We start from the raw sequence: 26,203 nt of genomic DNA on the forward strand, positions 1-26,203 counted from the left end.
ATATGGAATACTGCTGCTGCTGGTAAGTCGCTTCAGTCGTGTCTGACTCTGTGCGACCCCATAGATGGCAGCCCACCGGGCTCCCCCATCCCTGGAATTCTCCAGGCAAGAACACTGGAGTGGGTTGCCATTTCCTTCTCCAAATATGGAATACTACTTAGCCGTAAAAAGATGAAATCTTGCCATTTGTGACAACATACGTGGACCTTGAGCGTATTACACTACATGAAATAAGTCAGATGGAGAAAGACAAATACTGTATGATTTCACACATATAAAAAATGTAAGATGGAGAAGGCAATGGCATCCCACTCCAGTACTCTTGCCTGGAAAATCCCATGGACGGAGGAGCCTGGTAGGCTGCAGTCCATGGGGTCGTGAAGAGTCGGACACGACTAAGCGACTTCACTTTCAGTTTTCCTTTCATGCACTGGAGGAGGAAATGGCAACCCACTCCAGTGTTCTTGCCTGGAGAATCCCAGGGACGGGGTAGCCTGGTGGGCTGCCGTCTATGGGGGCGCAGAGAGTCAGACATGACTATGATGACTTAGCAGCAGCAGCAGCAAGCCATCATCAGTGTCTAACACATCAGTTCTATGGGCGCTGGGCACTGGGTCCTGGCAGGGATAGACCGGGACAAGCGAGGGAGGCTGGAAGATGCCAATGGCCAATGCGGCAGAGTGGCCAGGGAGGCTGGGCTGTTTACCCCGGAGACCTGGCCAGTCTGTGATCCCACAGGAGCAGAGTTATCTTCAGAGCCCCCAGTGATTGGTTTTAGTCATCTCAGAATTGTCATTTTACTCATCTCTAATAAAGGATTTTTTGGAGTAAAAAAAAAAGAAAATGTAAGAAACAAATAAAAAAATAAAATGAAACAAAAAACAAATATGTAAATACAGAGAATAGAGTAGCAGTTACCAGAGGGGCTTCCCTGATACCTCAGTTGCTAAAGAATCCGCCTGCAATGCAGGAGACCCCAGTTTGATTTCTGGGTCAGGAAGATCCGCTGGAGAAGGGATAGGCTACCCACTCCAGTATTCTTGGGGCTTCCCTGGTGGCTCAGCTGGTGAAGAATCCACCTGCAATGTGGGAGACCTGGGTTTGATCCCTGGATTGGAAAGATCTCCTGGAGAAGGGAAAGGCTACCCACTCCACTATTCTGGCCTGGAAAATTCCATGGACTGTGTATAGTCCTTGGGGTCACAAAGAATTGGACACCACTGAGCAACTTTCACTTTCACTACCAGAGGATAGGAAGAGAGGGGCAGCTGGGAAGATGAAATGGGTAAAGAGGATCAACTGTGTGATGATGGATAGAAACTAAATTTCTGATGGTGAGCTTGCATTAGGGTATACAGAAGTAGAAATATGTTTGTACATGTGAAACTTATATATAATGTTATAAGCCAGTGATACCTCAATAGAAAATCTCAAGAAGTACATAAGATATAAACAAGTTATATACATATATAATTATATAAAATGGCACATAAAATGTCATTCTGGATCGACATCTAGTGATACATGTTTTTGAAAAACAAAAGTTTATATTAACATTTTCAGTACTTTTAAACCTAATCTTTTTTTCCATTTGTGTAAACAAATACATGCAGGTGAGATTGAACAGTTTCATTACTTGCTTATTTTCTTTTAACATATCATGAGTGTTTTTTGGTATCCTTAAATATTCTCCAGAAGTATGACTTTTAAAAATTGCTGTAATTCCATTCTGTTTATAGTGCATCATAATTTACTTAACCTTTATCTTTTTGTTGGATGTTTACATTGTTTCCAGAGTTTTGCTACTATAAATAATATTGCAGTTAACATTCTAGTACATAAATTTATTTGCATCTCTCATTATTTCCTTTGGATAAAGTCTGTAAGTAGGTTTACTGGATTAAAGGATGATGAACATTGACATTCTCTTGGCTGTGCCACCAATTTTTTTGACATAAAAAGTTATGACAGTTTCTACTTAATAGCACCAGGGACAAAGCTGAATAAACTAACCCTCTACCCTTTTGAGGTTTGTGACATTGTACAGGAGACAGGGATCAAGACCATCCCCATGGAAAAGCAAAAAAGCAAAATGGCTGTCTGAGGAGGCCTTACAAATAGCTGGGAAAAGAAGAGAAGCGAAAAGCAAAGGAGGAAAGGAAAGATATTCCCATCTGAATGCAGAGTTCCAAAGAATAGCAAGGAGAGGTAAGAAAGCCTTCCTCAGCGATCAGTGCAAAGAAATAGAGGACAACAATAGAATGGGAAAGACTAGAGATGTCTTCAAGAAAATTAGGGATACCAAGGGAACATTTCATGCAAAGATGGGCTTGATAAAGGACAGAAATGGTATGGACCTAACAGAAGCAGAAGATATTAAGAAGAGGTGGCAAGAATACACAGAAGAACTATACAAAAAAGATCTTCATGACCCAGATAATCATGATGGTGTGATCACTCACCTAGAGCCAGACATCCCGGAATGTGAAGTAAAGTGGGCCTTAGAAAGCATCACTATGAACAAAGCTAGTGGAGGTGATGGAATTCCAGTTGAGCTATTTCAAATCCTGAAAGATGACGCTGTGAAAGTGCTGCACTCAATATACCAGCAAATTTGGAAAACTCAGCAGTGGCCACAGGACTGGAATAGGACGGTTTTCATTCCAATCCCAAAGAAAGGCAATGCCAAAGAATGCTCAAACTACCGCACAACTGCACTCATCTCAGACGCTAGTAATGTAATGCTCAAAATTCTCCAAGCCAGGCTTCAACAATACATCAACTGTGAACTTCCAGATGTTCAAGCTGGTTTTAGAAAAGGCAGAGGAACCAGGGATCAAATTGCCAACATCTGCTGGATCATCGAAAAAGCAAAAGAGTTCCAGAAAAACATCTATTTCTGCTTTATCGACTATGCCAAAGCCTTTGACTGTGTGGATCACAATAAACTGTGGAAAATTCTGAAAGAGATGGGAATACCAGACCATCTGACCTGTCTCTTGAGAAACCTGTATGCAGGTCAGGAAGCAACAGTTAGGACTGGACATGGAGCAACAGACTGGTTCCAAATAGGAAAAGGAGTACGTCAAGGCTGTATATTGTCACCCTGCTTATTTAACTTATATGCAGAGTACATCATGAGAAACGCTGGGCTGGAAGAAACACAAGCTGGAATCAAAATTGCTGGAAGAAATATCAATAACCTTAGCTATGCAGATGACACCGCCCTTGTGGCAGAAAGTGAAGAAGAACTAAAGCGCCTCTTGATGAAAGTGAAAGAGTGAAAAAGTTGGCTTAAAGCTCAACATTCAGAAAACTAAGATCATGGCATCTGATCCCATCACTTCATGGCAAATAGAATGGGCAACAGTGGAAACAGTGTCAGACTTTGTTTTTTTGGGCTCCAAAATCACTGCTGATGGTGAATGCAGCCATGAAATTAAAAGATGCTTACTCCTTGGAAGGAAGGTTGTGACCAACCTAGATAGCATATTTAAAAGCAGAGACATTACTTTGCCAACAAAGGTCCATCTAGTCAAGGCTATGGTTTTTCCAGTGGTCATGTATGGATGTGAGAGTTGGACGGTGAAGAAAGCTGAGCGCCACAGAATTGATGCTTTTGAGCTGTGGTGTTGGAGAGGACTCTTGAGAGTCCCTGGACTGCAAGGAGATCCAACCAGTCCATCCTAAAGGAAATCAGTCCTGGGTGTTCATTGGAAGGACTGATGTTGAAGCTGAAACTCTAATACTTTGGCCACCTCATGGGAAGGGTTGACTCATTGGAAAAGGCCCTAATGCCGGGAAGGATTGGGGGCAGGCGGAGAAGGGGTGACAGAGGATGAGATGGTTGGATGGCATCACCGACTCGATGGACATGGGTTTGGGTAAACTCCGAGAGTTGGTGATGGACAGGGAGGCCTGGCGTGCTGCGACGCATGGGGTCGCAAAGAGTCGGCCACGACTGAGTGACTGAAGTGAACTGAACTACCCTTTTTATATTGACAGTTGATTTTCTAGGTGAAAGATGGTATAGAATTTTGGTAATATGCTGTTCTTTCAAAACTAATAAAATGGTACTTTCTATATTCTTTCAGTTTTAGCTGTCTCTAGCACTTTTGTGGTTTAGCTATTGGTATTATATACTCAGTTAGCAGTATGATGTTTGTGTTAATTTTATTGATTTATAAGATACCTTTTTACATTATGGCTTTTAATATTTTTACATATTTTGCTTTTCCTTTTAAATATCCTATGTAAAGTATTTTCAGGGTAATTAATCCCATTTTGTTCTTTATCATTTCATTTATGTTTTCCAGCTTTCTCTAAAATGGATTTTTTTCATCTAACACATTATATTTTTTTTCCTTGTTATTTTATGGTTTCTTCCATTTCTTTCTTCCTTCTTTTCTTTTTCTCTTTTTTTTTTTTTTAAATTACTTAACTCTATTTGTCTTAGTTTAATTTCAGTATAGGATGTGAAACAGGGTTTTGATTTGTTAAAAAAATGAAAATACAATGACAATTATTTATTGAATAATACTTACACATTATTGACTTAAAATGCTTTAGTGTATGCTAAATTTTCATCTAAAAATTTTGTTTCTATTCTTCGTATTCTGTTTGCAGATGAACAGTATTATATAGTAGTTAAGTGTTTAGATTCTAGTTATTAGGTTCCACCAGTAATAAGGTTCATGCCCTTGGACAAGTTACTGTACAGCTCTAAGCATGATTTTCTTATCTGAAAATGGAGAGAATCATGGAAGTATCTAATGGAGATGCTCTAACGGATAAATAGGATAGTTGGTTAAAGGGGGTGACCGTTTATGTCAGTTTGTTAAGGATACTCCTAATTTTATATCCATCATTCAAGAATTCTGTCTAGCTTTTAACATTTGTCTCAAATTTTTCATTTTTTAATAAAGCATAATTATAAGTAGACCTTTACTTCATAGGCTTTTTCCCCCTGTGAGTGGTCTTACCTTGTAATGTGTGAGATGCCTGTGTAGTGATCTCTGAAAGATGACCAGCAATAATCCCTCTTCTTTTCACCTAACCCCTTCTGGGTGCACCATCATATTAACATCTCTCTTTCAAGGAATGTGTGCTCTGGGATGAGTGGCTAGGGACCTATAACTCCATCTGGTTGGGGTCAGGGGAAACATAGGAAATTTCAGGTTAGTTTACATGAAATATATGGGAAATAGTTTGAGGAGTCATGTTGCAGACTATATGGAAGTAGTCTTCCTGTTTGCAACAGTAATTTTTATGGGTTTTTCATTTATTAAATGTCATAAATATACAGTTATTTACTTTAATGGTTGTCAAATTAAAAACTTTTTGTAATAAGCATTATTAGCAACAAAGAAAGTTACAAAAACTAGAACTTGTTTAATGAAATCATTTTGATTTTCTATTTTCAACAAAGTTGACCATGAGCATTTACTTACATAAAATGCTATTGATATTTATCATCCACTTAGTGTCATAGTAAGGAGAAGGCAATGGCACCCCACTGCAGTACTCATGCCTGGAAAATCCCATGGACGGAGGATTTTCCGTCCACGGGGTCGCTAAGAGTCGGATACGACTGAGCGACTTCACTTTAACTTATCAGTTGCATGCATTGGAGAAGGAAATGGCAACCCACTCCAGTGTTCTTGCCTGGAGAATCCCAGGGACGGGGGAGCCTGGTGGGCTTCCGTCTGTGGGGTCGTACGGAGTTGGCCACGACTGAAGCGACTTAGCAGCAGCAGCAGCAGTGTCATAGTAAAATCATTGAACTTAGAAATATCAAGAGATCTAGTTTTTGTTTGAAAAATACTGCACATTTTTCAAAGGTAGTACTTAAGTAGATTGTGGTCTCAGACAGTTGCAGAATGTGCATTTATATACTTAACAGTGTGAAGCATGACTTTTCATTTAGATTAAAGGACTCTTTTTCTACATTAATTTCACTCATGTTGGAGTCCACGTTTTTTTTAGCATGTACAAAAAGTGAATTTATATTTGTTAATGTTGTTGTAGTATGTGCACAAATACTTAAACAGTAAATAAGAGCAGTCTCACGTCCGTGTCATTGTATGCTTCAAATAGAAAATCAAGGTAATTTTCACAGTGATTAGATTTTTTCATCCAATTTATAGAATCAAAGTCAGGCTCTTGAAATTTCATTCTGCTGAAGGTAAAAACCTCTAACATTATTATGGATGATATTATATATTCTCTTAAGGAGTTTAACATTGAAGGTAAAATGATTTTTTTTTGTGGGGATGATTTATCAATTTTTGTGAAGAACATATGGTTGTAAAACTATTTTTACTAGATAAACCTGTGGAACAGATACATGCTTGAAGGTGATTGTGCTGAACCTGCATTTCATAATTGTGTTCAATAAGAAATACATGTCATTTGAATAGAAGCTATAGATAGCAACATTCAGAAATATTTATGTGTGTGTATATATATATATAAATATACACATACACGCAGATAATCAAATTAAAACATTTTCTAGTTGAGGCTAATTCTGAATACAAATACTGTAGCTATCAGTTAGATTTAAGAATTTTTTAAACTTCGAGAAACTGTTTTGTAAATCCGTAAGTGTTCCAAGATTGTATTAAACTTCTATAGATGAGTACTCTAACTTTTGGTTGTATTTTGTTTAAAATCACTTGGATATGTTAATAACTCAAAAGGTGGATGGTTCAGTTCAGTTCAGTTCAGTTCAGTCGCTCAGTCGTGTCCGACTCTCTGCGACCCCATGAATTGCAGCACGCCAGGCCTCCCTGTCCATCACCAACTCCCGGAGTCTACCCAAACCCATGTCCATCGAGTCGGTAATGCCATCCAACCATCTCATCCTCTGTCGTCCCCTTCTCCTCCCGCCCCCAATCCTATCCAGCATTAGGGTCTTTTCCAATGAGTCAACCCTTCGCATGAGGTGCCCAAAGTATTGGAGCTTCAGCTTCAACATCAGACCTTCCAATGAACACCCAGGATTGATCTCTTTTAGGATGGATTGATTGGATCTCCTTGCAGTCCAAGGGACTCTCAAGAGTCTTCTCCAACACCACAGTTCAAAAGCATCAATTCTGCGGCGCTCAGCTTTCTTCACCGTCCAACTCTCACATCCATACATGACCACTGGAAAAACCATAGCATTGACTAGACGGACTTTTGTTGGCAAAGTAATGTCTCTGCTTTTAAACATGCTATCTAGGTTGGCCATAACCTTCCTTCCAAGGAGTAAGCGTCTTTTAATTTCATGGCTGCAGTCACCATCAGCAGTGATTCTGGAGCCCAAAAAAGTAAAGTCTGACACTGTTTCCACTGTTTCCCCATCTATTTCCCATGGAGTGATGGGACCAGATGCCATGATCTTAGTTTTCTGAATGTTGAGCTTTAAGCCAACTTTTTCACTCTCCTCCTTCACCTTCATCAAGAGGCTCTTTAGTTCTTCTTCACTTTCTGCCATAAGGGTGGTGTCATCCGCATATCTGAGGTTATTGATATTTCTCCTGGCAATCTTGATTCCAGCTTGTGTTTCTTCCAGCCCAGCGTTTCTCATGATGTGCTCTGCATATAAGTTAAATAAGCAGGGTGACAATATACAGCCTTGACGTACTCCTTTTCCTATTTGGAACCAGTCTGTTGTTCCATGTCCAGTTCTAACTGTTGCTTCCTGACCTGCATACAGGTTTCTCAAGAGACAGGTCAGATGGTCTGGTATTCCCATCTCTTTCAGAATTTTCCACAGTTTATTGTGATCCACACAGTCAAAGGCTTTGGCATAGTCAATAAAGCAGAAATAGATGTTTTTCTGGTGGATGGTACACACACACAAAACATTTTAGGAAATTTTAGCAAATTACAGTTGTTGGTAAAAAATATTACAAATGAAACATTATAATTCTTACCCTACAAATGCAAGGGGATAACTGAAAAAATTAGATAATGAGAGCTCAAAGAGTAAGCAAGGTTTAATTGTAAAATTCTGTAACTTTGTTATATTTCACCAGTGGGAAATGGTGCTTCTACTTTAAATTAGATAATGTGAATTCTATACAGAAAGTAAATGAAATTTGTAAGGCTTGTAACTTTACAGTTTCTATTGTTACTCACACATTCCAGGAGTCATAAACCAAATTTATTTATTTAATGAGTTTTGTTTTGTAAAAATATTTGTCAAAGAAAAGTACTCAGAATGGAACTAATAAAATGTACTTTTAAGATATGTGGGCTAAAATATTTCCCCTTTGCAATACAAAATCCTAATATTGAGAAAATCCTCCATTTAATGGAATTTGCTGTAGCTAAGGACGGAGGAGCCTGGTGGACTACAGTCCATGGGGTCAAGAAAGAGTCAGACACAACGACTATAGGACAACAACAACCACAGGTACATTAGTGCCTGTAGAGAGTATATTTTCTCAGTTAATATTCTGGACCAGAAATACTGACATTCGAAAGATGAGAAATTCATATTTATTGATCATAAAATACAGCTTTGAAGAAAATTGCAAGCAATATTATGAAATAAATAAAAAATATTAGAACTGGCTAGTGCAGGAGACACAAAAGACATGGGTTTGATCCCTGGGTTGGGAAAGTCCCTTGGAATAGGAAATGGCAACCCACTCCAGTATTCTTGCCTGGGAAATCCCATGGACAGAGGAGCCTGGCAGCCTGTAGCCCATGGCATCACAAAGAGTTGGACATGACTGAGCTTACTCACATTAGGACCAGCATTTTTCCTTATTTATTGATGATGTGGTAAAAGAGAGTTACAAACAAGAAGCTGATGAAGGTATAGGAAAATCTATTAAGAAAATTATTCGGCTTATGTTGTTAATGTTAATTGTAAATGAATCAATTAGGATGATAAATTAGTTGTTAATTCTAAATATAAAACACTTGGCATATAGTGGCTATTATAACTTATCAATATTATTATATTTTTATTGATTTTTTTTTCCTACTTCTTTCTTGATCCCATGCTGTTTTGTTTTTTAATATGCACAACCTAAAGGTTGAGTTGTTGTTTCAGTTGCTAACTCATGTGCAACTCTTTTGCAACTCCATGGACTGTAGCCCGGCAGGCTCTCTGTCCGTGGGTTAAGACAAGGGTTGAGAGTTATTTGGTGGGAATGTTGAGTTCCCCTCCTCCTCAAGTTTGGGAGGCAGCATCTCAAGTAACCCTGAGAGAACTGCTCCCCCATGCTTTTTCAGTTATATGGCTTTATGTTTACTATTAAATGTTTCATGATCCTAATTACACTTTAAAGTTTTATTTTTGCTTTTTTGTTTTTTATAAACTATCTTTTGAAATTTTTAGCAATAATTTTCTTATGTATTTTGATTGAAATTCAGAATAACTAAGTTGTCTCAAAAGAATTAACATCTTCTCTGTCCATGTAGGAAAATAGTTTTTTAAATTTAATTATCTTTTTATCCAAGTATTCCTTTTTGTTTCTTATGAAAATTTTGCAGCTACATATCTGTACCTGGAAAGGTAGAACATAGTTTTTCAATAATATTACTGATTATTGTTGGTATATAAATAGTTCTGTATTTATATTGGACTCATTACAGTTTATGTTTTTATTGTTATATTTCAAAAAACAGAACATTAAACAATTCATAGATAACTGTTATTTTCTCTTTCGATATTTGTTTTTCCTGCTTTTTTACACTAGTTTTGCTGTACAGAACAGTGATCAATAATAGTGGTGGTAATAATTAGTTGTTTTATATGATTCTCTTTTGAGCTAGACTTAAGTCTCTCCAGGGCAGGACTTCTGTCTTACTTCTCTATCAGCATGGCTTCTTCACAGAGATAGGTATTCAGTAAAGGATGAATACATGTATTGTAGAATACTGTTGCAGAGTTAGAATAAAATAAGGGTACTAAATGCTGAGTATTTAAACATTTCTGAGATCGAATGGTTTAGAGGTGATACATTTGAAAGGCTTAAATAATATGAAAAAACTTTAGGGGGTGTGCATTAATAGTATATTCTATCCTTTGAATTCTTACCATCTGAATTGTACTAGAAGCCATGTCATTGATGGTAGAGATCAAAAGATTTAAAGATTTTATGTCAGAGGCAGTTTCATTGCATCACAGTTTATAATCAGCTACACATATGTAGCAATGATTCCTTCTCTATTTTTGTGTATTTCCCCCCCCACAAAAAAAGTTATAATTGATTTTTGAATGAAACAACTAACAAAAGATAGAATATTTGTTTCTTATGTCAGGAGTATATACATTGAATCTAAACTATAACTTGAGGATCCTGGAAATATTATGCATATGAATTGTGGCTGTAATCTTTTTGTTCAGATCATTGCCATGGTTATTACTTTGGTTTCTATTCAGCTTTTGAAGTTTTCTTTTGACCAGGAAAACATCACTCACCAAAGAGGAAAATAATTCTTTATGTCCTACCCTTGAATTTGAGTAATCCCAGTAGTATTTTGGGGGAAAGATAGTTATACGTTGTTATATTCAGAATCAACAAATAAAAATATACTATAATTTATGTCATTTTGTTTTACAGCACACTTTACTCTTATAAATGACTTGATGTTTTATAGAATGTTGTTAGGGATATAGCCTGATAGTTTTATGCTGTAGCAGTTGTTTCCTTTGGAAAAATTTATATTTACTCCTTTGAGAGTTTAAGCTAGAACACGTATGCCAAACTCAACACTGAAGCTATCCATTTCAGGCATTATTCTTCTCAGAATCTCATTCTGAAGTGCATAAATATTAGAGAAAACAGCTTTCTCAATGTTTGTTGGTAATATTTTTGAAGTGAGCATGAGTTTTTGTGTCTTTAGTTCTATAATTTGTCTCTTGAGAAAAATCCAAGGATCTAAAGTCTGAGAAGAAACACATCAACAATGGCAGCTCATCTTGTCTCTTGAGGAGCTGCAGAGAGAGTACATTCTGTATGAAGGGGTGTGTAGAGTCTGCAGTTGCATAGCAGGCCTGCTGCTTTTATCTCAACTGTACCCTAAGGAATGATAACTATAGAGTGGGTACAGAAAGCTTGAAAAATGCACTTCTTTACCTGGTTCTTCTAATGTATAAGCTGATCTGGGACTAATCTTTGTAATTCGAACCTAAAATCCAATATGGAGACTAATAAAAATGGACCCTATCTACCCATCTGTAGGATACTTGTAGATTTATAGAAGCAAAATCTATTTTCCTCTCTTTCTAATAGTTTTCTTATTTTCATAAATTAAGTTGCCTGAACTCTTTTAGGCACATGCTTCTGTGGGGTTTTTTTTTTTTTTTTTGCTTTTTATTCACCAAATATTATTTAAAAAATACACGTTAAAAACACCAGATAGAACTTCTGTGCCTGCCATTATCCCAGTTGTTTTATAAGTATTAGTTCATAATTTGCTTACTTATCTACCACGATTTAGTGAGGTAAGTGCTGCTGATATCCTCCTCACAGGTGTGGAAACTGAGGCACAGAGAGGTTATGTCATCTTCGGCCAAGGTCCAGCAGCTCGTAAGTGGAGCGGAAGGACTCAAACCCAGATGGTCTTGTTCAAGGGTTTTTGCTCTTAACCAGCTTGTGTGATACATAATAATTTTACTTTGGGAGACATAGGGAATTGGGGGTAAGTAATGAGGATTAGAGAGAGCTAAGGTGGTGCAGTCCCCCTCCCCACTTTGTGGCACTAAGGATGTGAATATTTATGAGAATAAACTATGTTAAGAGTTGGCAGAGAGAGGGGGAGAGAGGGATACTCTTGCTTTTGATTTATCTATGCTCTGTTGTTTGAAACAGTGTTATAAAATGAACTTACATGAGGAAGTATATGACATTGGTAATGTAGTTTTTTAAATAAAAGTTGTCTTTGAAAAAAATTTATACTTTTAGCAGTTACACATGTCTGTGGACATGCAGACATGTATTTTCAAAAATTTTATTGAAGTATAGTTGATTTACAGTGTTGTGTTAATTCCTGCTGTTCAGCAAAATGATTCAATTATATATATATATATATATGTATGTATATACATTCTTTTTCATGTTCTTTTCCATTATGTTTTATCACAGGGTATTGAATAGAGTTCCCTGTGCTATAAAGTAGGACCTTGTTTATCCATTCTGTATATAATAATTTGTGTTTGCTCATCCCAAACTCCCAATCCATCCTTGCCCCCACCACTCCCAAAAATCTTTTTATATACAATTAACTTCTAACGTTTGAAAGGTGTGTTCTAAATACAAAAAAGCATAAAATATTTGGAAGTTTACCAGAGAGCATGGGGATGCAAGGGTGCAAGTTTGGAACTGAAGTATTCTTTAATATAATTTACCATTTCTTTCATCTTAAAGAGCTGTTAGTAAGGTTCAGTTCATCTGCAGATTGAAAGAGTCAAACCTGAGAAGCAATTTCATTCCCATTATTGTAGCTCATCTGTGAAATAAAATATTCTGGACATAGATTATTAAAACATAGGTGTTTTAGTATCTACAAAATCCATATTCAGTTAGTACAGAAGTCAGAGATGAGACAAAAGTCTAGTGTTGAGATATTTCCATGGAAGAAACAATAGCTTGGAGAGAAGGATACTTAATTTGTCATTTTTTCCCTTATTAACTGTAAGTGGTGGAGACTTGGTATGTTACTATGAGTTGCATTGTATCATATATAAAGTCAGTGCATAAAGCTAACTAAGTTAACATTAACCTTAGAAATCCAATACATAACCAACTTGTGGACCCTTAGCAGCTCAAAAGTGAAAAATTAACTTCTTTGGTTAATACATATTTGAGGCAGTATAGTGCAGTGCATAACTTGCTTGGGTTTCAATTCCAGCCCTGCTCTGTGACCTTGGATAAGTTACTTAAACATTTTGCTTTAGTTTCTAAATCTGTAAAATGGGATGGTTTATCTCATTGTGTTCTTGTACTGATAAATAATACAAATTAAACACTAGTATTAATATTTTTACATAGCAAGTGCTGGTTAAATATGAGTGATTATTATTAGTACTCGCTTTATCTTTTTGTTTTGATTGACTTTTGTCTCATTTCTTGTGGACCAGTAGAGGCCAAGTCTAGTTTGAGGGGAGTAGGGAACATAGAGGTGGGAATAAATAAAGAAGAGAACTGGGGAGAGGAGCAGTACCTTTGTTGATTTACTATAGCTTGTTACTTTTGTGATGCTCTTGGGGAGGAAAATAATTGTATGTCTTAAAAGGAAAACTTCCGGTGTGTAGGGAGTATGTGTGTGTATGTGCATGTGTGAGTTTTAAACTAGAGGTGAGATCTTGCCCTCATTGCTTACTTAACCTGCACTCACATGAGCCTTTAACTTAATAGGGCTAATTTTCTCTTTAAACATGCACACTTGTGGTGATCAGTGGTCTAAAATAATCTACATGTCACTCACATTTTCCAGTGTGTGTTTACCCACGGGTGTGCCCTCCATGCTGGAATTCAGATCTCTTCCAAACAAAGACTGGAGCTGCACTGAGAGGCCCCAGCAGACAAGGAACTTAGGGGTTGCCGCATCTTCTGTCCCTATTCACTTTTCCAAACCACCCTTTGGCCTCTTATGAAATTGGCTATTTGTGCTGGCCCCTCACTGGGGACTGGATAAGTCGATTAGGTCGAAGAGGCCTTTTCAGATTTGAGGAGGAAACCTTAGACCTTTTCTTCCAGCTAACAAAGATGTCTGCAACAGGGTCTCAAATGTGTGTTGCCAAAGGAGCTTGTAAATATGGGAGGTGATGATGACCAGCCAAGGATTGAAAAGTCTAGCAGCTGACCATTGTCTCTCTCTGGACCTTGCTGGAATGTGCTGGAATACTTCGTGTGCTACTGATAAGCAGCCAACCAGGTGTTCACTTGAAGAGGGTGTTGGGTAATTGTGTCAGAAATAATAATTCTCCGCAAGAACTTACTGTGTTTTAATATTTAATCTGTATTCATCTGCCTCATGCCGTAAGAGCAGCAGCTTGCCTTTTGACATGACAAAAGGAAGAAAATATATCTGTTGCCCCTTAATGGTGTCTCTGAGTGGCCCTTGCTGGGTAACTGGACTTCCTCTGTGGCTTTCAGAGCCATTTAAAGAAAAGGATGTTGATCTGGGTGCATAGGAACACAGGGCCCTATGGGGCCCATCTGAGCCTCACCCTCACCCCACCTCAGCCATACACCTGAATAAAGCCTGAAATGTTTGTCTACCTGCGAGGCTCTTCTTTCCTCAAATAAAGAGCGTTTTCTTTGGGTTTCCACAAGCCTGCTCTCCAGCCCTGAGCCTTGTGTGCTTTGAGCTGGCCATTGATGGCTGCTCTGGTTCCATTCTGAAATCTTAACAGTGTCAGAATGCAGGGGGATCGGGGTAAAAACCTAGACTGCTGGGGAGAGGAGCACTGCGTAATCCAAACGGTTGTAGCAACTTGTAATTTTTAGTTTATGTGAAGCTGAGATATATTCAATTCCCCTTGAACCTTTTTGCCTTTGATAAGAATTTATTTCCTCACACTAACAGTGAAAACCAGTTGGGTTGGAATTCAGCCATGAGTATTTATTTCTACATTTTGTGAATTGTTTTGTCTTCCTGGCAAGAGATTTCCTTCCTCCTGGCTCCTCTCCCTCTGTCTCTCCCCAAGACAGAGCCATGCTCTCTGTCTCTTTCTCTGTCTGTCTCTCTCTGCATCTTTCCATGTCTTTCTTCTTTTCTTCTTCCCTTTCTTCCTTCTTTCCTTGAGTTCCTAATGAAGATGGGTCCTGAAGTTTTTGAATTAGCTGAACCGTAAGGGGGAAGCACCCTGCTGGCCCCTGTGGTACCTGAGTCCCCGTCAGTCTCCTGAAGAGTGGGCTGCAGAGCCTGGGCTCTTCCTGTTGCTGTCCAGGAGCCTCTTAGCAGTAAGCAGAGGGGCCTGTCTGCCGTGTGAGAGCAGGGAGTGGCCTTGGCACTGGTGCCTTGGTTCCATGAGGCTTTGGGGGTGCACTTCACTGCCTTGAGGTTTCTTAGCAAAGGCAGGTGGATGTCAGGTAACTTAACACCTAGGCTGGAAGGATACCTTTCCTTTTTCTGGATGGACTCAATGTTGAGGGCGTATATCATGAAAGTGGTATGTGTGTGTATTTTCTGGATGGACTCAATGTTGAGGGCTTATATCATGGAAGTGGGGAGGGTGTGTGTGTGTGTGAGAGATGTGGCAGAAGGCTCACCGTCCAACTTCAAAAGTCTCTTTAAAGAGACCTTGTGAAGGACCACATAGAATTTGTAACTGAATCACAAAATTAGTACCATTAAGGACCTGAAAATAGCTCTTCAGGTTTGTAGGTCACACCTTTCTAAGCTGAGTTAATGAGCAAATCTTTATTCTTTACAAGATTAGCCAGGTGTATTTGGCTAATGTTAACTTTAGTCTTGGCGGCCGAGTCCTCTTGCTAATGAGGCCAAAGTGGGAATTCCTGTGTCTCATGGACCAGTTACCTTCACTCTTTTCTGGCCACTGACTGCTAACTTTTGCCAGCTGGCTTGTGAGCCTTGTGAGCGGCTGCACTTGGATGTCTGAGGGGGGGAAGTTGTTATGCAAGGTCCCTTGTGTATTAGCACCAGTCCATAACTGCTCCTGGGGAAACGCTCACACACAGCAGGCCACCGCCCAGAGGTCAGTTTCATTGTCTCCACTTCTCAAAGACAATAGAGTTGATTAGGGTTAACTGGAAAGTGCTGATGTTGCCTGGGATTTTGGACTTTTGCCAGGACATATGCACCCTTTAAAGCGTTTTAGGGAAAACTGTGCCATGGTTCATTGGTAGAAGAGCTTAGGAGTAGTACAATAGTGGAAATCAACAAAAAGAGAATGGTTATATTTAAATATGCTGCATTGACAGTGGAGTTGTCAGTAGCTTAAAAATAAGTTTCCTGGGCATACGCTATTTTACAAAATCTCACCTTGGACCAAACCACGGTTGTATTGTAAGTTCTTTAGATTTTTAACTCTTGATTCCTACCTATTGCCAGAATGATGTGCTGGGCAAGTTAACTTTGTATTATATTTAATTTATTAAGAAATTGCACATTAAATAGAAATCTTCCTGTTACTGAAAACATTTTGGATTTTAAACAAACGCTGAGGAATATATAATGTTTTGGAAGATAAATATTTGTTTAAGGCAGTTCAGTCCTTCGACATGTGTATTTTTAAAAACAAACACAAACCCCAGCAATATTTACCCTAAGTGTAATTTGCAAAGTAAAATGAAAGTAATTTTGAAATCCTATAGAACTTGGATTCATTTATTTTCATAGGAAGGATTCACATTTTGTAATGATGAATATGCAATGAAGAGCTGTTAGGAAAACCATTATTTGGCCGAGATTTGGGGAATTCTAACCCTGTCCTTGTTACACATCAGTACTTTCCAAGAAAATTAGGTCCAGAGAGATGGGGACCTGCCCAAGGTCACACAGCTAGAAAGTGACAGAGCTTTGGTGAAAACCAGTTCTCCTTACTTTCAGGTCAGTGATATCTCCGTGACTGCTTGCTGATTTTGATTGGGGCAAGGAGATGTGTATGTTCCTGTGTGCACTTGTGCATGTGTGTGAATAAAATGACTGTTTTGCTTCTTTTTAGCAAACTGATTATAAGCTCAGCCACTTGGAAATAGTCATTTTCTTTCTCATCCTTTCAAGGAGCAAATTCAGCCTATGGCTTTGTAATCCTAACATCTTTGATAACTTTAGATATACAAGTGACTTAGTCTTTGCTTTGTAAGGTGTTTAGAGCAAGTAAAGTTACAACAGTAAGCTGAATCTGGGAGGAAAAAACTATTACCTTTCTTGTCTATCGTCATTCCCTTGAAAATAACTATGACTCAAGTTTCACTTAAACATGTGGTCACTTACAAATGTTGTGGTTTATAAAATACGTAACAATTGAGTCCTGCCTTCTTTTTCTCTCCCCTGCCTTGGTGATCATATTCTGCTTGTTTTAACGTACAAACAGCCGACTGTGTTATTTTCAGAAGGACCACCCCACTTATAAAATCAAGTGGTCTTTAATTTGTTTGGGGCTTTGAAAGATTGTTTAGCCTTTTCCTTTCAAATGCAGGAGTAAGGAAAGCTTCGGGTTTGGATTTTGTAAACATGTATTTTTGCCATTAACATCAGGGCAAAGGCTTTCCTTTTTCTTTTTTTTATTTGATTGGACAAACTGTTCACTTGTACTACTTTACTTCCTTATCTTTTCTTTCCTGCTTTATTCTCTTTTTTGATCCAATTTTCCTGTTTGTTTCTGTTTCCTTCCTTTCATTTTCTGTGTCTTTGAGGAAAATCAAGGCTGAAATACGTGTAAGTGACCAATGCCATAGCAGTTAATAAAGATACAAATAATTAAAAGTTATGAATTTTAAAACAAAGTTTAAAAAAATGCCATAGCTCTGGTCTTTTTGGCATATTTCAGTCCTGATTTTTCTAAAAGACTTGAAAAAAGTAATATGTGTATGTATATATGTATGTGTGTGAATATATATGCACATACATGCACACACAGTATGTAGTAAATAAGATTTCATTTCTTTACAAATACATTCAAAAGAGAACCATTTCAGACACATGGACTTTTCCTGAAGATGACATCTACCTTTGTGTTGCTGTCGAAGGGGTTCTGGCATTTTCTTTGTTAGGTTGGAAGCAGTTGAGTAAACCAGAAAGAAACATGCCGCCTGACTGCTGCAGGCATAGAGTTAGGGGACCTGGGCAGGTAGCAGTCAGGTTTCCTGTGAGCCTGCTCACCTTCTTTGTTTTGAGGCAGAGAGCAGGGGATGTCTGTCCAGACAAGACTTGCCCAGCCACATCTGCGCCATGTAGATGTCAGCTGTCACACACGCCCTCGAGTCTGCGCCTCTTAGGGGCACTGTTGCACATCGCAGCCTGGTTCTGTGGCTCAGCATGGCTGGTGGCTGACCAGGGCTTGCTGTTGACCATGTTCAGAGTGACGAGGACACTTGAAGGACATAGAGATACCACGCACCTGGAGTCACCGCGGTTCACACCCACAGCTAGGTGCCCGTTTCGCCCTGATCCTCCTCTGTCCCTTTTCAAGTAGAAATATTGCAAGTCGACTTCTGCAAGCATGCGTAGTACGATTTGGCTGACGGCAGTTTCTGGCAAAAGAAATAACCAAATTATTATTCAGTCATGGGTTTTTAACAGCCGCAAAGCAAGTGGATGTTAACTAAATGATGCAATTTATTCCCTTCCCTCTTATTGCCAGCTTGCCTATTACAGAACGACTGCCAGTTTTCAATAAGTGGTACCCAGATGGTATTCGCATGCCGCCCACTTGGTTACAGAGCCGAAGCGGGGAATAACTCGGCAGACACTACAAGCTGTGGGTCAATTGAGGGGGAATGCCTGTTGCTTCACAGTTTTGCATATGTAAATCTGTTAATGTTATGTCAGTATTGTGCGGGCTAAACACAAGCATTGCCTTTCTCTGGGGGCCCAGCTGAACTTGGACCGCAGCCCAGTCCTACCGAGGCTCGGAGAGCGAAGCTGCAGTTTGAGGATGCTGCACAGCCTGCTTCCCTCCACTCCCGCCTCGCCGCTCTCGCGGTATCCACCGCCCGACTTGGACGCAGGAAGTGTCTGCCATAGGCTGACTCCATAATAGGACAGGCGGGCCGGTTTTATGAGGTTGGATGCGGAGGGTGGAGGAGTGTGAGCGCGTGTCTATTTTTAGGCCAGTCTTCAAGACAGTTCCTCGGGCCCAGCCTGCGCCTGCCTGCCTCGCTCACACTCTCCTCTGTGTGTCTGCCACACTTCTGCTCTCCATTTCATCAACTGCAGATGTGGCACACAGCCGTCTTAGAAGAGTCATGAACTGTGTCGTCTGCGCGGCTTAACAGCCAACATCTGTTGCAGCAGGCTGAAGGGAGAGGCAGGGAAATCATTTTCGGGAAGGCATTTAAGTGCCTCAACTTAGCCTCTTCTTTGGCCTGTGCAGACAATTATTTTACACTAATTGCATCAAGATAGCAGCTATAAACCTGGGTTTGAAGCCTTCTCTTCCCCCATCCCCACTCCCTCATGAAAGTTGCAGCTACAAAGGGCAGCCCTTTTTTTCCCCCCTTTTTATTGTGGTTTGTGTCTTGTTCTCAAAAGCTTATTACATTGGGTGCAAACAACAACAAAAATGCTATAAAAAGGCAAGAATTGTAATTTGCTTAAGAGCTAAAAAGACCTATGGTGTTGGTGTAACCTATGAAAATATTCCTGCAGGTATTGTAAAATTTATGTGCCATATGAAAAACATTAAGGGTGTTGTTTTTTCGTGGAGGAAAATGTTCATCGTTGAGCCATTTTGTAAATTATTTTAATGCTACATTTCTGCTAAAACCTCATGATTTTGATATATAAACCAGTTTAATGTTTTCTGCACAGACCCTGGCTTTTCTTAAATTTTATATATTGGAAAGCCCGTGTTTGTATTGGACCTTCTGGTTTGTTTCATATTGAAAATCCGTCTTGCGTGGCCTTGTGCCATGTGGCTTAGGAATAGTTTGACACAAGTCAAGCCTTGAATGTTGACTTTTGAGTCCTAAAAACTAGGCAAGACTGTGTTAATAAATATAGAGAAGTTTGGTAGTTTTTTTTTTTTTTAAGTAGTTATTTGACGACAATAAGAATCGCACGTCCACAGGATGGGTTTTCTAATACGTTGGTTTGTTCTCAACTTTCATCCACTTGTAATAGAGGCAACATTGTGTTTTGTACCCAGGTCTTACTTTTTTTTTAAATGCTCTCAGTAAATTTTGGTTAATTACACATTCCAGCATCTCTGATTCTCTTGAAAGATTTGTTTCCGTGACATTTTGCCGTATCTGCTGTGCAGCTAGAGAAGCATGCTTCTCTCCTCACATTTCAAGTCTCTAGACTTTGTTCTGAAGAGCCAGATGGAAGTATGCAGATTGTTTTTATCTTTCGTCCTTCACACTGTAACCTGATCTCCAGCATATCTAGACATCTAGCAGAAAATTTACTATGTGAAAGCAAGGAAATGATTTAGAATATGGACCAGCCAGGGGAAGGGCTTATGATACACTTTATCAAAGCAAATCTCCCCACCCACCCAACCCCTGCACCCATCTTTTTTCTTTTCTTAAGAAATGGTTTTCTGATCAAGGTACTTTTAAGTGTGCCCAAATAAACTTCTTCCCACCTACCCTGGGCTGCGAACTGTAATTGCCCAGTGGGTTTGATAAACGTGTAAATACGCATGCAATGAAAGTTGATTACCTAATGATTAAAAGTTTAGAAGAAGCGTGAATTGGTAGAATGATAGGCTGGGCAATGGCCTTGCAGATGAGGCAGGACAGTTTACTAAGACAAAGGACATTTCCAGAGTTACATATCTGGTCTGAGACACATCCAGGACTCAAAGCCAGTATTCCCCCAATGGCCGCAGGAAAAAGCATAATCTCAGGCTTCATAATATGTGTGGTTTTCATGGTAAAATATTTCCGAGCTTTTTGTTATGTGGTTCATATGCCTTGTTGGCCTAAAATGACTAAGAACAGTTGTCTCCTTCTAAACTTTGATTTCTGTTTGGAATCAAATTCATAACTATTAATACTATGAAGATCTTTAAGTTAATAACTGTATCAGGGTATCAGATATTTGCTACACTCTTGAGTAGGTATGTACAGTATCTGTTTACATGCCTTGCATAATGTTTATATTTTGGATTCACGTGACTTAGGTTTAAAAACTGGTTATGGCCTTTGTAAAATATGAAGCCTTGGGTAAGTTACCCTAACATCTCTGGATCTCTGTTTTCTCTTTTCTGTAACAGTGATAATAATAGTATTTGCCTCAGAATCATCCCAAGAAGTTAATGAGATGACATACATATACTGAGAATGGTGCCAGCCCAGCACACAGTACGCTTTCCTTAGTGAAATTTTATTGTTTAAATCAATTATCCACTGTTATAGTAGGGATATTTTCATTACTCTAGGAGGGGGAATCAAAAAGGATCTTACTGCGTTTTATGTCCAGGAGTATTCTGCCTATGTTTTTCTCTTAAGACTTTGATTGTGTCTGGCCTTACAGTTAAGTCTTTAATCCATTTTGAATTTATTTTTTTGTTATGGTGTTAGCAAGTGTTCTAATTTCATTCTTTTACTTATAGCTGTCCAGTTTTCCCAGCACCATTTTTTGAAGAGACTGCCTTTTCTCCATTGTCAAAGATAATCTTGCTTCCTTTGTCAAAGTTAAGGGGCCCATAGGTGCATGGGTTTATCTCTGGGATTTCTGTCCTGTTCCACTGATCTATAGTTCTGTTTTTCTGCCAGTGCCATCCTGTCTTGATTACTGTAGCTTTGTAATACAGTCTGAAGTTAGGGAGCCTGATTCCTCCAGCTCCATTTTTCATTTTCAAGATTGCTTTGGCTCTTCAAGGTTTGTTTGTGTACCCATGTAAATTATAATTTTTTTTTTTTTTTGGTTAAATACCATTTTTTGCCTCAAGTTTCAACTTTTCCTCCTGTAGAGTAGGTTCCTGCTTTTTGCCTTCCCTTTCTCCCTCTCTCCCACTCTCTTTCACCCCTCTGGCACCCTCTGAAGCATTATTTATTTTACCTTGGGGTGTCATTATACGTTGTTTACATCATTGTCAAGAGGACCAGTGCTCAGTGCTTCCTCGACTTTTTACCCTATTCTCACCCTTGTTTAGTGATATTTTCTTCAGCTTCGTAGCTGAGAAAACTAAAGGGGAGTTTGCTCAACGGCTGTGGGGAGGGGAGTTTTCCACAAACTTGTTCTCTTGTCTGTGAATATGTTTCTCATGATAGTAACAGTTGTAATCCATACCATTAGAACTAATCTATGGCTTGAATAAGCCGTATTCAAGGGCATATTTATTGTCTAAAATAGAAAATAGAGTAGATACTTTCCATGAGTGTTAAGAACTTCATTCAGGTGTTTCTTGAGTGCCTACTATGTGCTCAGTGTCCGTGGTGAGCAAGACAGAGACTGTCTACACTCAAGGATCTTCGAGGCTGACGTGAATCCTGACACACTGTATCTCCTTGAAGTCCAGCTTCAGTTTTATTTTTGTTACTCTTAAGCTTTTGTTGTTGTTTCCTGTGCACTTAGCTATGAACTTTCTACAGTTCCAAGTTAAAATTTATACTAAATCAAAAAATTTCAAATAATTCTGTTTACTTTAGCATCAAAAAACTTACTTAGTAATAGAGGCAGACTTTAGAGATAACGGAGGTTCGGTTCCAGACCACGGCAACGAAGTAACTCTTGCAGTAAAATGATCCTTGTGGGGTATTTCAGTTTCCAAATGGGTATAGAAGTTACGTTTACACTATACTATTGTCTGTTAAGTATACCTTGGCATTATGTGTAAAAAAAGTATATATCTTTATTTTAAAATATATTATTGATAAAATAAAAATGCTGACCATCATCTGAGTCTTCATTGAGTTGCCATCTTTTTGTTAGTGGAGGGTCTTGTCTCATTGTTGATGGCTGCTGACTGATTAGGGTGGTGGTTACTGAATGTTAGGGTGGCTGTGGCAATTTCTTAAATAAGGCAACAATGAAGTTTGCAGCATTGATTGACTCTTCTACTCAGTTGAACATGAAGAGGCCATTGTCAGGTTATTAATTGGCCTCATTTCAATATTGTTGTGTCTCAGGGTATAGGGAGGCCAGAGGAGAGGGAGAGTCGGGGAACAGTGGGTCATTGGAGTTGTCACAGCACACACCCCATTTATCAGTTAAGTTCACTGTCTTATGTGGAAGTGGTTTGTGGTGCCCTGAAACAATTGTATTAGTAACATCAAAGGTTACTGATCACAGATTACCATAACAAACATATTAATAATGAAAAAGTTTGAAATACTGTGAAAATGACCAGAATGTGAGATGGAGACAGAAAGTGAGCAAATGCTGTTGGAAAAATGGTGTTGATCAGTTTGCTCAATGCAGGGTTGCCACAGACCTTTAATTTGTAAAAGACACAATAAAGCAAAGCAAGATAAACTAAGGGATGCCTATAAACTTCATTAAAGAGGTACAGAATTTATACTCTGAAACTGCAAAACATTGTTGAAAGAAATGAAAAGAAGACCTAAATAAATGGAAAGATATCCTGTGTTCACAGACTGGAAGACTTAAGTATTGTTATAATTGTGGCTCTCCCTCAATCACTCTACACATTCAAAGCAATCCTTGTCCAACTTCTAGGTGTCTTTTTATTTTTTGGCAAAAATTGGCAGTTTGATCCTATATGTCATATGTATGTGCATATTATCCAGCATACCCAAGACCCTTTGGCAAAAGAGCAAAGTTTGAAGCCTCATACTTCTTATTTTAAAAACCTACTACAAAACTACACTAGGGCTTCCCCAGGTGGCTCAGTGGTAAAGAACGCAAGAGACGCAAGAGACACTGGTTTGATCCCTGGGTTGGGAAGATCCACTGGAGTAGGAAATGACAACTTACGCTAGTATTCTTGCCTGGAAAATTCCATGGACAGAGGTGCCTGGAGGGCTACAGTCCATGGGGTCGCAAAGAGTCAAACACAACTGAGTGGCTAGGCACACAAATACACACACACACATGCAAAGCTGTAGTAATTAAGGAAGTGTGGTACTAGAATAAAGTTAGACATCCAGATCAGTGGAATAGAATTGGGAGTTCAGAAATCATCCCTTAAGCTTATAGTCTTGATTTTCAACAGGGTGCCAAACCAATTCAGTGGGGACAGGGGGAGAATAGTTTTTCCAACAAATAGTACAGGGATAACAGGATAGCTCTGTGCAGAAGATTGAAGGTGAACCTTTATATCACAGCATATGTATCAAAAACTTAATATGAAAGCTCAATGTACAAAAGTCTTTGAAGAACTCATAAATCTTTATGATCTTGGATTAGGCAGTAATTTTTTAGATATTACACCAGAGCACAAGCAACAAAAGAAAAAAATAGATAAATTGGACTTCATCAAAATTAAAAGCTTTTGTGCTTCAAAGTATACTGTCAAGAGTGTGAAAAGATAGCCCAGAGCATGAGAGACAGTATTTACAAATCATACACCTGGTACAGTGTAGTGTTCAGTAGATAATAAAGAACTTTTACAGCTCAACACTAAAAAGAAAACTCAATTAAAAAATGTGCAAAAGATCTATACAGACATTTCTCCAAAGAAGATAAATAAATGGGGGAGGCACATGAAAAGATGTTTAACATCATTAGTCACTGGTTGTTGTTGTTCAGTTACCAAGTCGTATCTGACTCTTTGAGACTCCGTGTATTGCAGCACACCAGGCTTCCCCTGTCCCTCACCATCTCCTGGAGTTTTCCCAAGCTCATGTCCACTGAATCGGTGATGCTATCCAACCATCTCATCCTCTGTTGCCCTCTTTGCCTTCTGTCTTCAATCTCTCCCAGCATTAGGGTCTTTTCCAATGAGTCACCTCTTCAGGTGGTCATAGTATTGGAGCTTCAGATTCATCATCAGTCCTTCCAAAGAATATTCAGGGTTGATGTCCTTTAGGATTGACTTGGTTTGATCTCCTTGCAGTCTAAGGGACTCTCAAGAGTCTTCTCCAACACCACAGTTCAAAAGCATCAATTCTTCAGTGCTCTGCCATATTTGTTGTCCAGCTCTCATGTCTGTACATGACTACTGGAAAGACTATAGCCTTGAGTATATGGACCTTTGTTGGTGAAGTAAGGTCTTTGTTTTTTAACACACTGATTAGGTTTGTCATAGCTTTCCTGCTAAGAAGCAGTCGTTTTCTAATTTCATGGCTACAGTCACCATCTGCAGTGATTTTAGAGCCTAAGAAGAGGACATCTGTCACTCCTTCCACCTTTTCCCCTTCTATTTGCCATTAAGTGATGGCACTGGATGCCATGATTTTTGTTTTTTTAATATTGTGTTTTAAGCCAGCCTTTTCACTCTCCCCCTTCACCCTCATCAAGAAGCTTTTTAGTTCTTCTTTACTTTCTGCCATTAGAGTGCTATCATCTGCCTATCGAAAGTTATTGATACTTCCCTTGGCAGTGTTGATTCCAGCTTGTAACTTGTCCAGCCCGGTGTTTTGCATGATATGCTCTGTGTGTAAGTTAAACAGGGTGATAATAAACAGCCTTGTCGTACTCCTTCCCCATGCTGAACCAGTCAGTTATTCCATACACATTCTAACTGTTGCTTCTTGACATGCATACAGGTTTCTCAGGAGACAGGTAATATGGTCTGATATTCCCATCTCTTTAAGAGTTTGCTATAGTTTGTTATGATCCACACAGTCGAAGGCTTAAGTGTAGTCGATAAACAGAGGTAGATGCTTTAATGGATTTCCCTTGCTTTCTCTGTGATCCAGCGAATGTTGGCAGTTTGATCTTTGGTTCCTCTGCCTTTTCTAAACCCAGCTTGAACATCTGAAAAGTCTTGGTTCACGTAATGCTGAAGCCTATCTTGGAGGATTTTGAGCATAACCTTACTAGCGTGGGATATGAGTGTAATTGTCCAGTGATTTGAATATTCTTCAGTGCTACCCTTCTTGGAAATTGGGATGAGGAGTGACATTTTCCAGTCCTGTGGCTACTGCTGGATTTTCCAAATATGCTGATATATTGAGTGCAGTGCTTTGATAGCATCAAGTTTTGGTATTTTAAATAGCTTTGCTGGAATTCCATCACCTCCACTGGCTTTATTGGCAGCAGTGCTTCATAAGGCCCACTTGATTTTACACTCCAGAATGTCTGGCTCTGAGTGGGAGAATACACCATTGTGGTTATCCAAGTCATTAAGATCTTTTTGTATAGTTCTTATGTGTATTCTTTCCATCTCTTCTTGATCTCTTTTGCTTCTATTAGATCTTTACTGTTTCTGTCCTTTATTGTGTCCATCTTTGGATGAAATAAATGCTCCTTTGATATTTCCAAATTTCTTGAAGAGATCTCGAGGCTTAGCCTTTCTGTTCTTTTTCTCTATTTCTTTGATTTTTCATTAAAGAAGGCTTTCTTGTCTGTCCTTGCTATTCTCTGGAACTCTGCATTTAGTTGTGTGTACCTTTCCCTTTCTCCTTTCCTTTTTGCTTCTCTTCTTTCCTCAGCTATTTGTAAAGCCTCCTCAGACAACCACTTTGCCTTCTTGCATTTTTTTTCTATT

General features: G+C 38.9%; 1 protein-coding gene and 1 long non-coding RNA gene across 27 annotated transcripts in view; one reads left to right on the top strand and one right to left on the bottom strand.

Annotated features, from left to right (window-relative positions):
* Positions 1–26,203, top strand: part of FOXP1 (forkhead box P1) — a 618,285-nt gene that overhangs the window by 25,491 nt on the left and 566,591 nt on the right. The gene's annotated exons all lie outside the window — the stretch shown is intronic.
* On the bottom strand, positions 790–18,635 carry LOC145520895 (uncharacterized). Its single transcript, XR_014064882.1, has 4 exons — positions 18,543–18,635; positions 18,038–18,170; positions 4,983–5,142; positions 790–1,079 (listed from the first exon to the last, which is right to left on the bottom strand). It is a non-coding gene; the product is annotated as an uncharacterized LOC145520895 (long non-coding RNA).

The sequence above is a fragment of the Giraffa tippelskirchi genome, chromosome 9 (assembly GCF_054371585.1).
Source record: "Giraffa tippelskirchi isolate mGirTip1 chromosome 9, T2T-mGirTip1v1.2.pri, whole genome shotgun sequence".
Lineage (NCBI taxonomy): Eukaryota > Metazoa > Chordata > Mammalia > Artiodactyla > Giraffidae > Giraffa > Giraffa tippelskirchi.